The sequence below is a fragment of the Hyperolius riggenbachi genome, chromosome 1, assembly GCF_040937935.1.
Source record: "Hyperolius riggenbachi isolate aHypRig1 chromosome 1, aHypRig1.pri, whole genome shotgun sequence".
Taxonomy (NCBI): domain Eukaryota; kingdom Metazoa; phylum Chordata; class Amphibia; order Anura; family Hyperoliidae; genus Hyperolius; species Hyperolius riggenbachi.
Genome location: NC_090646.1, coordinates 436,231,696 through 436,245,963, shown reverse-complemented (window position 1 = coordinate 436,245,963; position 14,268 = coordinate 436,231,696). Strand labels below are relative to the sequence as shown.

Genomic DNA, 14,268 nt, shown 5'->3' with positions numbered 1-14,268 from the left:
ACATAGACTGCATGATTTTCAGATAGTGGATATCTGGCGATCTCTTCACCCAACAGTTAGAGATTTTACGCATTATTCCCACGCCCATGGGACATACAATAGATTAGACGTAATTTAACCTCTCATGTCCTATTATCCTGGCAGCCACTCTCCTCAATAGGGGTTCAGACCTGGTCACACCACTCACCTGTATATGTAGAATTCCGCGTTTCCCTGGGCCGCAGTAAAAGCTCACTCTGGAGGATGAACACTAGTTTATTAAAAGATAAGGTTTGTGTAGAGCGATACACCCAGGTCCTACAGGACTACATCAAACACAATCACAATAACAATGAGGTTGATAACCCCATGGTAGTGTGGGAAGAACACAAGTGTGTAGTTAGAGGGGTGATGATGATTCAAATGGGCGCGAGGTATAAGAGGGAGAGGGCGGCACAGATCCGCACTGTCTGGGAGGAACTTAGACTCCTGGAACTACAACATAAGCAGTCTATGGCACAGCAGACTTTGGAGCTCCTCACAGCAAAAAGAAAAGCTTTACTGCAGTTGTTTGAGGGCAAAAGGGTTGATAACTTCCTTAGATATAAAGCTCAGTTATATGAGTATAGCAATAAATGTAGCAGGATGATGGCACGTTCACTTAGGGCTAAGCATCTCTCAACCTATATCCCTAAACTTCAGACGAAAAAGGGTTTACAGGTAGTGAAGACTGAGGATATAGTGAAGGTATTTCATAGATACTATTCTGACCTTTATAACATTCATGGCACTTACAGAGGCATATCGATGGATACTATAAATGATCTGATAGACACGTTCTTGAATAAATATCCCCTACCTACATTGACGAAAGAACAACTAGAAGAACTCAATAGTACTATTACGGAAGATGAATTCCTAATAACCATGGGATGTCTGCCTACTGGCAAATCTCCAGGCCCTGACGGCTTCTGTGCAGAATATTTCAAGAAATTTGGGTCTCTGTTAGCTCCTATGTACACTAAAGCTTTCAACAATATCTCTGTTATGAACCCTCCACGCCTAGAAGCACTACAAACCCACATTACGGTTATCCCTAAACCAGGGAAGGACCCGTTGTTATGTTCTAATTATCGCCCGATTTCTCTTATAAATGTAGATATGAAAATACTATCTAAAATCCTGGCTAACAGACTGTTGACATTTATCCCTATGCTAATACATAATGATCAAGTTGGCTTTGTTCCTAATAGAGAACCGGCAGACAATACCATTAAGACCCTGTTGCTGATGCAGCATGCAAGAGATGCCAGGATCCCAGCTCTTTTGTTATCAGTCGACGCTGAAAATGCTTTCGATGGGGTATCCTGGCATTTCTTGCAGAGAGTATTGGTTCATAGAGGCGTTGAGATGGATTCTTTCTTCTTTCAAAAGGTGTTTGCCCTTTACCAGTCTCCTACTGCTAAGGTTAAAATTAACGGGGTATTGTCGGAAGCAATAACGGTGCACAATGGGACGCGGTAAGGCTGCCCCCTTTCTCCCCTACTATATATCTTATATATGGAATATTTAGCTGAGGCTATTAGATGTAACCCAGATATCAACGGCATCACAGCAGGGTCTAGAGAATATAAATCAGCTATCTATGCAGACGATTTGCTTCTGTATGTGACTTCCCCATTAATTTCTCTGCTTGTCTTCTTACGGTTGGTTGAGGAGTTTCGGGCTCTTAGTAATTATAAAATCAACTCAAATAAGTCAGAAGTTCTCAATGTTTTCCTATCTAATGACACCCAACAACTTCTGAGGGATGCTTTGCCTTTTAAGTGTAGGTCCCCATCCATTACCTACTTGGGTACCCATCTTAGCACAGACTTATCTAAACTCTATGAGTTGAATTTTCTGCCTCTTGTGGAGGCCCTTGAGAGTGATGTCAAAAAATGGGCCCAGCTATCTCACTCCTGGATGGGGAGGGTAAATATAATTAAGATGAATCTGATGCCAAGGCTTCTTTACATCTTGCAAACTCTGCCCATCAAAATACCACAGAAATTTTGGAATCGACTTTCCAAGCTGTTTTCCAAGTATGTTTGGAAATCTGGTAAATCCAGAATAGCGCTACTTACTTTACAAAGGAGCAGGGCTGAAGGTGGCTTAGCACTCCCACACCCAAAAGCATATTACTATGCGATTCACTTAAATAGAATCATGGATTGGGTACATAATCATCGCCAGGCACAGTGGGTTGAATTGGAGAGGGAGATACTGCATTATGATCCAGGAGCTGGTATTTGGGTATGGCCTGCTAGAAGACCGACACCACCCTCGAAGGCTTTTTCCCTTTCTTTCTTTACCTTTGGAGTTTGGGACCAGTTAATTGCTCATCATCGCATGGCTACATTGGTTGGCCCCAACATGCTCATATGGGATAATCCTATGTTTTTACCAGGAAAATAATTTTCCAATTCACTGAGAAAGCTCACACCTGGACTTACGCTTAAAAATGTATGGCAAAATGGTAAACCAACTCCCCTTGGTGACCTTGTTGAGGCTCAACATATGTCCCCACGTATTCTCTTTGAATATAGGCAACTAGTACATTTTCTGCAGAAAAATGTAAATACTGACCTCTCCTGCAGAGATCTCACAGATTTAGAAGACCTCTGTTTTGTGCACCCTCCGCTAGAACACAGAATCTCCTGCTCTTACTCGGTTGTGCTTCCTTATCTTTGTGACAAGACTCACAAGTTTATGCTAGAATGGAATTCTAAACTCAATAAGGATCTTTCGGAGTCTGAATGGACTAAATGCCTTCTTTTTGAACATAAATCCTCAATATCAATTAGGGCCCAGGAGAATGCTTATAAAATAATTTCCAATTGGTATAGAACACCGGAGGGGCTTCACAGCTTCAACCCTGCTATCCCAGACTTATGTTGGCGATGTGGTATGGCAGTCGGAGATATGATCCATATATGGCATACATGCTCAAACGTACTCATTTCTGGGAAACAATCTGCAAAATTCTAGAAACTATAAGCGAGATCAAAGTACCTAATGAGCTATTTTCCCTGCTGCTCCTTAAAATAGACTGCCCTGTTAGAACTTACAAAAAATATTTAGTTCGCCATATCTTGGCAGCAGCTAAACTATCTATCCCTAAATTTTGGAAATCCACTCGGGCTCCGATGATCTAAGATTGGTTGCAGGAACTTTCAGCTTTAAAACATACAGAGCTACTGATTCATTTAGCTTCGGATAGGGAGGAGAAATATAAACAGATATGGCGGAGGTGGGAGGTGTTTATTCTTTCCCGAGGAGGGGAAGCTTTTACTTGAACCTGAACTCTAATTCCTGTCGGGGCTGTTTCTGGGAGCAGTAGACGTGCCTTTTGTGCCTCTGGGGGGGTGGGAGGGAGGAGTGGGGATGTCCTAAGAGGCCTCCCTCTCCTCTTCTTTACTCTGTGTCTCTCTATTCTCTTCTTGTCTTCTTTCTTTTTCTTCACTTTGTATGTTACGGTGACCAACAGGGACTCACTAGACAGAAGAACCTAATGGGCAGCACAATTATCATTATTGGTTGTACCCCACCTGGATCCATGATGAAAGATTAATCGTTATTATGTACCATAGTATAAATTGTATTCATGTTTTTATACAAGTCCAAGACCCACATTCTTTTATATTGTACAATGTCGGATAGTATAATAAGGCCATGTTGGCCACTGTTTGTCCTTATCTCTGTTATGTATGTTTCTATTTTGAAAAACTTTGAATAAACATTTATGATAGTCAAAACAAATATGTTTACCAGACCAAAGCAGAAATTATTCTATTTGAGGAGACATTTAAGCGCAAAAATTACCAGATTTTATTCTGTAGCTTTTACAAGTAGGAAATTGTAAGAAGCTCAGAATAAACATACACGTGAGCAACTGATAGTACATTTTACTATAGCTTGAACTAACCTTATTCTTATACAGTGCCCTCCCTAGAACAATGCCTAAACCTAAACACACCCTCTGTTGATTCCTATAATAACCCCTTCCGCTATTAACATGAAAGCCCCCCTCATTCTGATGCCTAACCCCCCTTCAAATTCTTAACACTAAAACACCACTTCCAATGCATAACACTAATACCCCTCTAATGCCTTACACTAAAACTCTACCTATGACGCCTAACAGTAAACTCCTCTTTAACCTCCCTGGCGTTCTATTAAGATCGCCAGGGCGGCTGCGGGAGGGTTTTTTTAAATTAAAAAAAAACTGTTTCATGCAGCCAACTGAAAGTTGGCTGCATGAAAGCCCACTAGAGGGCGCTCCGGAAGCGTCATTCTGATCGCCTCCAGCGACCAGAATAAACAAGGAAGGCCGCAATGAGCAGCCTTCCTTGTTTTGCTTACATCGTCGCCATAGCGACGAGCGGAGTGACGTCATGGACGTCAGCCGCCTCCGATCCAGCCCTTAGCGCTGGCCGGAACTTTTGTTCCGGCTGCGCAGGCCTCGGGCGGCTGGGGGGACCCTCTTTCGCCGCTGCTCGCGGCGGATTGCCGCAGAGCGCCGGCGATCAGGCAGCACACGCGGCTGGCAAAGTGCCGGCTGCGTGTGCTGCTTTTTATTTTGCAAAAATCGGCCCAGCAGGGCCTGAGCGGCGACCTCCGGCGGTGATGGACGGATATATTCGTCCATACCGCTGAGGAGGTTAATGCCCAACACTAAATCTTCCCTCCAATGCCTAACTCTAAACCCCCACCATCACTCCCCTGATCATATAGGCACCACCATAGGCAGTTATGTTCGTTGCCCCAATTAGCGACTATTACACTAATTTGCAAATTGCATCTACAAATAGCAGGCTCATTGTGGTATTTAATATAGCTACCTACAGCAGCATCCATTTTAGTCGGGCACCTCCAACACCCAAAATAGCGGTTTTGCAGTGCATATTTTGAAGGTAACCTCATATATGCACAGTGGTGTAATTAATGTCTCAGCTATGTGTGGACTTCCACAAAGCATGCTCAGTAGGTGGGCTGTGAGAACAGGATTGGCAACAACGGCATATTTTTTACAAAAACATTTGCCAGGCAGACACGACCTGAAACTTACTACTCTTAATAACATAAGTGCTACACAGCATTTAATGGTTCTTCAATAAAGCTGATTTATACTTGGATGTGGTATCTTCAAACAAGACCCATCTTCAGCCTGTTCGTACAAGGGGTTGGTTCCCACACACCCACAGAGGATTATCGAAGTGCTGTTCCATCTCTGTTGAATAACATAAGTGTGACAGTAATTTGTGTTACAGCTGTAGAAAACTTAAAATGAGAGGGAGACACAAGGTGAAATGTGGTATTAAAGTGGCAGGTCTGGGAGGGGTAGTAGTTTCACAGACTCCACCAATACGCCAGCCTACGCAGCAGCAGCAACAACTTGGAGGCAGAGCCACAAAGCAAAGAGGTCAGAGATCTGTACAGAGCAGCAGCAGTTTATAGCATGTATTTGGCAGACTTTCGATGGCTATACAGTTACGTCATTTTGACACTGTTGAGGAAGAGATCTCTAAGGGCAAATCACCAGCATGCACTTCTGATGGAACTAGTAAGGAAGTGCAAGAAGCCATCACCTGTCACAGTACCACATGCACCTTAACTTTCCACATATACCCTGGACCTGTTTAATGAGCCAGAGGATTTATCTATAAAAAGTACAGCACAGGAGATGGAGGGCTCTACGCAATAGCAACACTGGCAAGTTCTAAAACCAGTCTACCTCACCTGACGCAATGTTACTTCTAACCCGATAGGGTGGTAAAAAAAAACCTACTAGGACAATTTTATCTTAAAGTGAGTTATTTTCCTCGTATGCAATTTCTGGTGCCATCCTAGGAGGAAGAGATGCTTTCCAGCAATCATGAAGGCAAATAAGGACTTTTCGGTCATAATTTAAATCACATTTTCTCCTAAGCTTTCTCCTAGTAAATATTTTATGTTGTGCAATTAAAATAGTACAAACAAAGCAGGTCAAAAAGTATCGTAAAAAAATATTCTGAGTATTTTCTTTCTTTCTGGTGGTTTAAAACGTATTTTATTGATAAGGTGTGAAAATATCACCATGGAAAAACTGAGGAAAAAATGAATAAGGGTGTTAATCTGCTTGAAGCAGGTGGATACAAGATATAGCATAAAATATTACAGGTTTGCCACAGCAGGGTCACATCACTCATGTCCCTTGCTTTGAACATGTATTAAACCTAATAGTGCAGCAATTCCTTCCTACCCAGTTTTGGATTGGCAATATTCAGCCATTTTTGCAGATCCCCTACTGCTTTAGGCATCAGAAAACAAGCAGTTACCATACAGACGCATTGGACTCTTAACATGCTTGCCCATCTATGTGTGCAGTTTATTTGGTAACTGTGATGCACAGAGGCATCAAGGCCCATGGTACAGCAGCATAGCATATTTTTATATAGCGACCAGTGGCTAATGATGCACATGCTGTGCAAGGTCCTGGCCTGATCTGAGCAGGCCAAAAATGTAGTTGTCAGGAGGAGTAGTCAGGCTCAAACAATATGATTCCATTAATTTATCTACTTGATCATACACTGTGTACCCTGATGGAAAGTGCAGAGCAGAGCTTTTTACTCAGCAATGTACTATACAGTCATGGCGGTCCTCCGTGCTCCACCCTCCGATGCACAGTAAAATAGCGCAGCAGGAAGCTCTCTCTGTACACAACTACTCACCTTCCTGCGTTCCACTCGCTGCTGATCTCCTATCGGTATAGACGCTAATACACACGCTGCTTCCTGTTTAGCAGCGTGTGTATTTGTGTCTATTCCGAGAGGAGATCAGCGGCGAGTGGACAGGAAGGTAAGTAGTTGTGTACAGAGAGAGCTTCCTGCTGCGCTATTTACTCTGCATCGGAGGGGGGAGCACGGAAGGCGGCCCGGGGAGAGGGAGGGAGAGGTCGGCCTGCCCTTCCCGCGGCTCCGGCTCCCCCTTCCATTATGGGGGGGGGGGGGGGGAACCTACCTAACCTATACTGGGGGATGCTGCCTATCTAACCTATGCTGGGGGCACCTACGTAATCAAACCTATGCTGGGGGGCAGCTACCTAATCTAACCTATGCTGGGGGGCAGCTACCTAATCTATCTATACTGGGGGGGGGGGCATCTACCTATCTAACATATACTGGGGGGCATCTACCTATGAAACCTTTACTGGGGGGCACCTACCTAATCTAACCTATACTGGGGGGAACCTACCTAATCTAACCTATACTGGGGGGGCAGCTACCTAATCTAAACTATACTGGGGGGCAGCTACCTAATCTAACCTATACTGGGGGACACCTACCTAATCTAACCTATACTGGGGGACACCTACCTAATCTAACCTATACTGGGGGGCAGCTACCTATCTAACTTATGCTGGGGGGCACCTACCTAATCTAACCTATGCTGGGGGGCACCTACGTAATCTAACCTATGATGGGGGGCACGTACCTAATCTAACCTATGCTGGGGGGCAGCTACCTAATCTATCTATACTGGGGGGGGCACCTACCTATCTAACATATACTGGGGGGCACCTACATATCAAACCTATACTGGGGGCACCTACCTATCAAACCTATACTGAGGGCACTTACTTATCTAACCTGTATTGGGGGCACCAACCTACCTACCTAGCTAGCTAGCTAGCCTATACAGGTGGCAACTATACTGGCTACCTATATTGCAGGCACCTACCTAACTAACCTATACTGGGGGCACCTACCTATCTAACCTATGCTGGGGGCAACTATTCTGGCTACCTATATTAGAGGCACCCACCTAGCTAACCTGTACTGGGGCACCTACCTATCTAACTTATACCAGGGGCACCTGCCTATAAAATCTATACTGGGGGCAACTATACTGGCTACCTATACTGGAGGCACCTACCTGGCTAACCTATACTGGGGCAACTATACTGGCTCACCTATGCCTGGCTTCCTATACTGGGGGGACCTATAGCTGGCTGCCTATACTGGGGTACCTATTCTTGGCTACCCATACTGGGGGGACCTGTACTGAGTGCAACTAGACCTGGCTAACCTATACTGTGGGCACCCATACCTTGCTTCGGGGGAGCGCAATTTTTACACCCTCGCCCTGGGTGCATTTTAGCCTAGAAACTGCACTGTATACAGTACTCTAGTAATATATTGTGATGATGCCAGTAGGCTGACAACTCATGCTATATGAGATTTCTCAGCTAGCTAGTATCAGAATTTGTGATGGCATTCATGTTGTCCCTAGGAAAAAGTAGCATATCAAGTCACATACATGTTTATAACACAACATACAATTTTGCAATCATACCAACATCTATGTTATATGAGATGTAACTCATGTAATGTGTGGTTCAAACAAAAAAAAAAAAAGCATAGATTGTTTGGTGAGCCCTTATAATACATACTGTGTGTGTTTAGTTTCTCAGTCATATCCCCCTTGTAGTAATTGACTCAAATATGAATTTACTGCCATAGAAACAACAAAAGGAAAACGACATATAACAGATCTATAATAAATAGATCTTAAAAAGAACACAAGTGAAAAATTATGAAATGTCTGCAAGAAAAAGAAGTGTGGACAATTCTCCATGATAAGATACAAATGTCAAAATAAAACTAACCAGGTTTCAAGTCCTTTCCAGACTATCCAAATTTATTTTTTTTTCCATAAATTTGGCTACAAAAATGTTTTATTTGTTGCTGTTTTTCTCCTTGGTGAAGATATTTACCTGCTTCCTGTTAGGAAAACAAATGATTGAAATTCCCTTAGATGGGGTTACCAAATAAAATAAATACCCAAAGGAATTTCCAACTCCTTTTTCCAATTTTTAATATGAAGATAAAACATTTTGCAGTAGTTGTGCTTTAAAAAGGTAGAGTACATAGTAGGGGATAATAAAATAATGTTATGAGTAACAGCAATGACACCACCGCTTGCAAACAAGACATGGACGTGACACTTTTGAACGCTTATACATTTCTTCACCTTTTCCCTCTGATTGTTTCTTGTATTAATACACAGGTGACACTAAAAAACGTATAATACTAATAAACACATCAATACTTAGTGCAACAACCTAGGCACAACTTATTAGGAAACATCTCCTACCCATATTGACTCGCCTGGCTAAAGTTAGAAAAGAATCTCATCAGGTACAGCATGACTGCTGAGCCTTAATGAAGGGAATGCACAAACAAGGCTCTTCTGTAGACAGAATCGATTCGTACAACAGGAGTTACAGATCAATAAACTTTTTAGAAAGAATGAACCTGCCACTTTCACCAGATGTAACACTGAAGCATGAGATACTGTTATATAGCCAAAATACAGAACTATGTAGAAACAATTTTTGTTTTCCAAAAATATTTGTGCTGGTATGAAAAATTTTAAATTCCTTTATATTTGAAAGAGATGATACTAATTTCTCTTGAATTAAATAATTCTATTTGGTAATCTGAGAATTTCTTTGATATCCATCAAGTGTCTAAATGGAGTACAGTGTCCCATCTGGCTGCTCAAATTGCAAAGGGTAATCAGAATAGATTCTGTAGCATTTGTATTTGTTTCTAGGAAAAAACATAAACCTTTTTCTCTTTTTCTTTACACAAAGAAAAAAGTATTACACCTGGAAATATGGATGCTCCTAAACAGAGATTTAATATTGAATTAGCTTGAATTATATTATGCATAGAAGTGTGTCTTTTTACTATATTGTAATTGATGCTGTACAGTAGATTGACCGTAGTTTGAGTCTAGTAATAAGTAATACTTCTCAATAGACACTGTTTATACAGGGTATGAAGTTTAAGACACGGGTCAATTAACTATAAACTGTAACAATATTTGTATTCAGTTAGCACTTTTATATATCGGTAGGAGCTCATTGTTTGTATAAGATGTGTTAGTATCCACAAATTGTCCTAGGAACCCCAGAATGAGTTTGACCTTGTGGCTATAAAGTTCATTCTGATATTCATGGGAATGTTGAACCAACACTCTGTTTTGAATGTATCCATTGACTTCACTAGAGTTGAACTGAACAATGACAATAGTGGATATTAACACATCTTATACAAACAAACAATGAGCTCCTAACTATATAAACATGCTAACTGAATATAAATCAGCAGAAAGAATAATCGGCTGTAGCTTACCTTCCTGACAGGGTCTTAATGCTAGCAGGTGCAGACAGAGAGCAACCAAGACTGCCTTGGACCCATCTCATCCTGCTCACTCAATCGTCCAGCTTATGCCTTCAGAAGTGACATACAGGTCAGTCACAACTGAAACTTCTACACAATGGAACAGCTTCTTCCCTCAGGCAGTAGCCATGCCTAATATAGAACCATGCTAGACCGGATAGGACTTGAAAGCATTACAGCATAGAACTGAAAATCAACACTTTTCACCCTGTTTGCTGCCACTATAACTTACATAGTGTCCTTGACTTGTAATATTTATATACGGTCTGTCCTTGTATTGTTTTGTTTGTATCTGTTAAGCAACTGCCAAGTCAAATACCTTGTAAGTGCAAACTTATTTGGCCAAATTGATTCGGAAACATTTTGAATATTCAATTGCATGCAGCAATGTGACTGTCCACCTCTGCAGAGTTTAAGTTTAGCATGTTTATGACTTCTAGTGTGCTGCTGATTTTCCTTTCACTTAAATTTGCACATACAAACTGAAGGTTCATTCCAACATGTGGTGTCAGCCATGAGCATTCTAATTCTTGCCTTATTTGATTTGCTTGAAACACTCTGTCCCAAAGACAAGTAAAGAAAACTGTGCAGGTCCCCTTCTAACTTGTTCTGTACTTTATCAGTTTTATTATTTCCATTTCTATTTTTTTATGATGAATATCCTAATAGAATTCACAAAATTTAAACTTTGTTCTCCGTTGACCCTTTAGCGTTAAGAAGCAATTGTAACTTGTAACAATGTTACATGTAACATTTGCCACTTTACCTTTTTTTATAGGAAACTAGTTTCAGAACATTTTCAGTAAATATAATTACATTGGTTTTCAGTAAATTTTAAGATGTTTATTTTTAGTTCATACATGTGTTTTTTTTCAATTTGCAAGTATTTAAAGTGCATTATCAGCCAAAAAACAAATTTTAATCACTTAGGGGCTGGATGGTTCTGGCCCATTAAGGACCAGAGTCATCCTTTCCCTTTATAAAAAAAAAAAAAATACCGTTGGCTTACAGTAATCATGAGGTCAGAGCACAATGAAATTGGCTCCTGACCGATATTTGGAGTTCTGCTGTCAGCATGACAACAAAGCAGGCTGCAGCATAGCAGTATCCGTGCAAATGAAGGTAACAGCTGCTGCACAGAATGCAAAAGTAAAAAGGCTTAAAACAAAAAACAGATAAACGGAACGGTAATGCAGTTTTGTTATAACGCTTGACAATTGCAGCCGTAGAGCCTTTTTTTTTTTTTTTTAGCAGCTCATGGCGGTCTACCTTTAGGCACTATGACTATGTCATCTGCATCTTTATATTGCAGTTTATGGGGTCGATTCATCAAAATAAATAGCACGAGTAACCTCCCTGTTGCTCGCACTAATAAATCAGCATGACTTAATTTTGTTCACCTGCTTGCTACGCGCACTAGTGGCAGCATAGCGTATGTAACTAAACAACGGCCGCTGCTTACAAAAGCCACACGGTAGTGGTGTATCGCTACAGCGATACTTCACTAGTGCGGCCGCTACTATCCGCTACAATGTTAATTGCTACTAACGCGCACAACGTTTAGGTAAAAAAAATTAAGTCACGCTGATTTATTAGCGTGAGCAACTAGTAGTTGCTCATGCTATTTACTTTGATAAATCAACTCCTAAGTCTTTCTACTTAAACGTACTCACTTACCTGGGGCTTCTAACGACCCCTGCAGACGTCCTGTCCGACGCCATCACTCAAGGATCCTCAATCATCTAGTCAGCCGAAAAAATGGAAAGTGACCTGCAGCGGGGACATATGAAGCCATGAGTGATGGCGTGGGACATGACACCTGCAGGGGGCTGGTAGAAGCCCCAGGTAAGTGAAACTTTTTTTTTTTTTACAAAAGGTTAAAGAACCCCTTTAAGATCCAGTGAAAACATTAATTAGTCCAGCTAGCAAAGTACTGTAACATATGCTGGTATAGACAGGCAACTGTTCTTTCCTTTCCTGGATACACCGGCGTAACCACCAGGGATGCGACCCGGGGCCCGCCAGCCATGTGCGGGGGGGAAGCGCTGCCGCCCGCCCGATTCTAGGACCCCCCAGCCAGGTGTGGAACTGGCCGCAGCGTGTAATAGACGCCGGGCCAGTTCATTCCCCGCAGCCTCGGTCTGTCTCCCGGGAGGCAGAGCAGGGCTACAGCAAGATGGCTGTCGAAGCCCTGCTCTGGAGACTATTTGTGTCTCCAGTACAGGGCTTCGGGAGCCATCTTGCCGTAGCCCTGCACTCTGCCTGTCAGCGCGGGAGATGTGCAGGAGGATCATCGGGGGATCTGAGGCCAGGAGAGGAGACTTTTGCCAGGTGAGTGAATTGTTTTTTTTTTTTTTTACAGGTGCTGCCCACATTGCGATTTTCTGGTGCCTGCTGCCCACATGGCGATTTTTCTGGTGACTGCTGCCCACTGTACGATTTTCTGGTGACTGCTGCCCACATTGCGATTTTTCTGGAGACTCCTGTGGTCCTGAAGGTTCCCAGCCAGGTCATGCTGAGAGTACAATAATCTATGTTGCACCACTTCCTTGACATCTGCTGCTATGACAAGCTGTGGGGTACTATATCATCCCAAATCCAATAACTTTAGCATCACTACCAGTCAAAACAGCACTGTGAATGGAGCACTCTGATTGGCTGCGATTCATACTGCATGGAACAAGCCAATCACATGACAAGGTTGTGTGGCAAAGATGCAGCCTTTTCACTGTAAAACAATCCATTTTTGCTCTATTTGGAAAGAAAGGGATAGTATGTAAAAAAAAAATAGTAAAATTTGTAGTACAGCAATGTAAAAATAATAATATATTTGGCAAAATATAGATCAGTTTTTTAATGGAATACATTGAATTGCCTTTAAAATAGATATAAACAATGCTTATATGATGGTAGACGCAGGAGGAGAAGTTTAAATATGTATAGGGGAAACAAAGGATACCAATAATTAAAAAGCCTGATTTTCCTAAATAACTGATAAAATCATCAATTTTTGAGGTGTGTTACCAAAACTAAACATTGCATGTCACCCAAGAAACAGTGTGTTTTCATTCGTACACAAAGCAGTTAAAATGTATTAAATGTAGATTAGAATGAATGTCAATGCAATACCGCAGAATTTATTTTCATCGCCAAGGTATGCAAGTATATGAAAAACAGATGTTATTATAAAGTCAGAGGTTGGAAACACAAAGTATTTATTTTACTTAGCAGTTTTCTGATTATGCAGTGTGTAGTTTGTTCATTGATAGCGAAAAACTATTCACTGCATTATTTTTGGAAGCATCCTAACTTTACAATATTTCACAAGTACTAAGAATTTTGCCCAGCAATGTATGTTAGTAAGAAGTCTGTAGAAGTAGGAGTTTCATTTAGTGTAAAAAAAAAAAGCAAAACTTTATTGTAGAACAGTGCAATTTAAAATGTCGCTTATTTTCTCACTAATAGTAAAATGCTTTACCTGAGACCAAAGAAAATCCTGAAAATCTTATCTTTGTATCTTTACTGCTGGAGTTTGTGTTTTGTAATCTCTTATACATCACTTGCTCCACCTAGTGGAATTGCTAAGCTCATTTTAAATGTTAATACGCATTGACAAGAACAGACAATGTGAAATTACTTTTGCTCCGATGACATCACATTTCTGTCCTGTGTGCAGTTTATCTTCTTTACAAGTGATAAAAGATAACAAAACACAAAAAAGAAAAATATTAAAAACACAAAATACATAATTTTAATACAACTACTTACAATTCAGTGAAAGTTTTTTATGGTATTATAGTTTTCTTAGAAGTTCTACTGAGGAAATCCGTGTTATGTGTTCTCTCCAGTGGCTCAGAACGGATTAATAAAAACTACTGGTTTCTATGGTGCAAATGTAGGTACTCTACTATGCCTTAGGTTGGAGTGGCAGTTCTACTACTTTGCCAGAGAAGATACAGCTAATATGCTGCCGTTGATTTGGGGACATTAGTGCACAGCAGACAAGAGTTAGGGCTTT

At 41.3% G+C, this 14,268-nt stretch overlaps 1 long non-coding RNA gene across 1 annotated transcript; it reads right to left on the bottom strand.

The window, feature by feature from the left end:
• Positions 1-3,478: 3,478 nt before the first annotated feature.
• On the bottom strand, positions 3,479-14,265 carry LOC137553282 (uncharacterized). The gene is made up of 4 exons (XR_011027235.1): positions 14,019-14,265; positions 11,928-12,020; positions 5,090-5,251; positions 3,479-3,529 (listed from the first exon to the last, which is right to left on the bottom strand). It is a non-coding gene; the product is annotated as an uncharacterized lncRNA (long non-coding RNA).
• Positions 14,266-14,268: the final 3 nt, after the last annotated feature.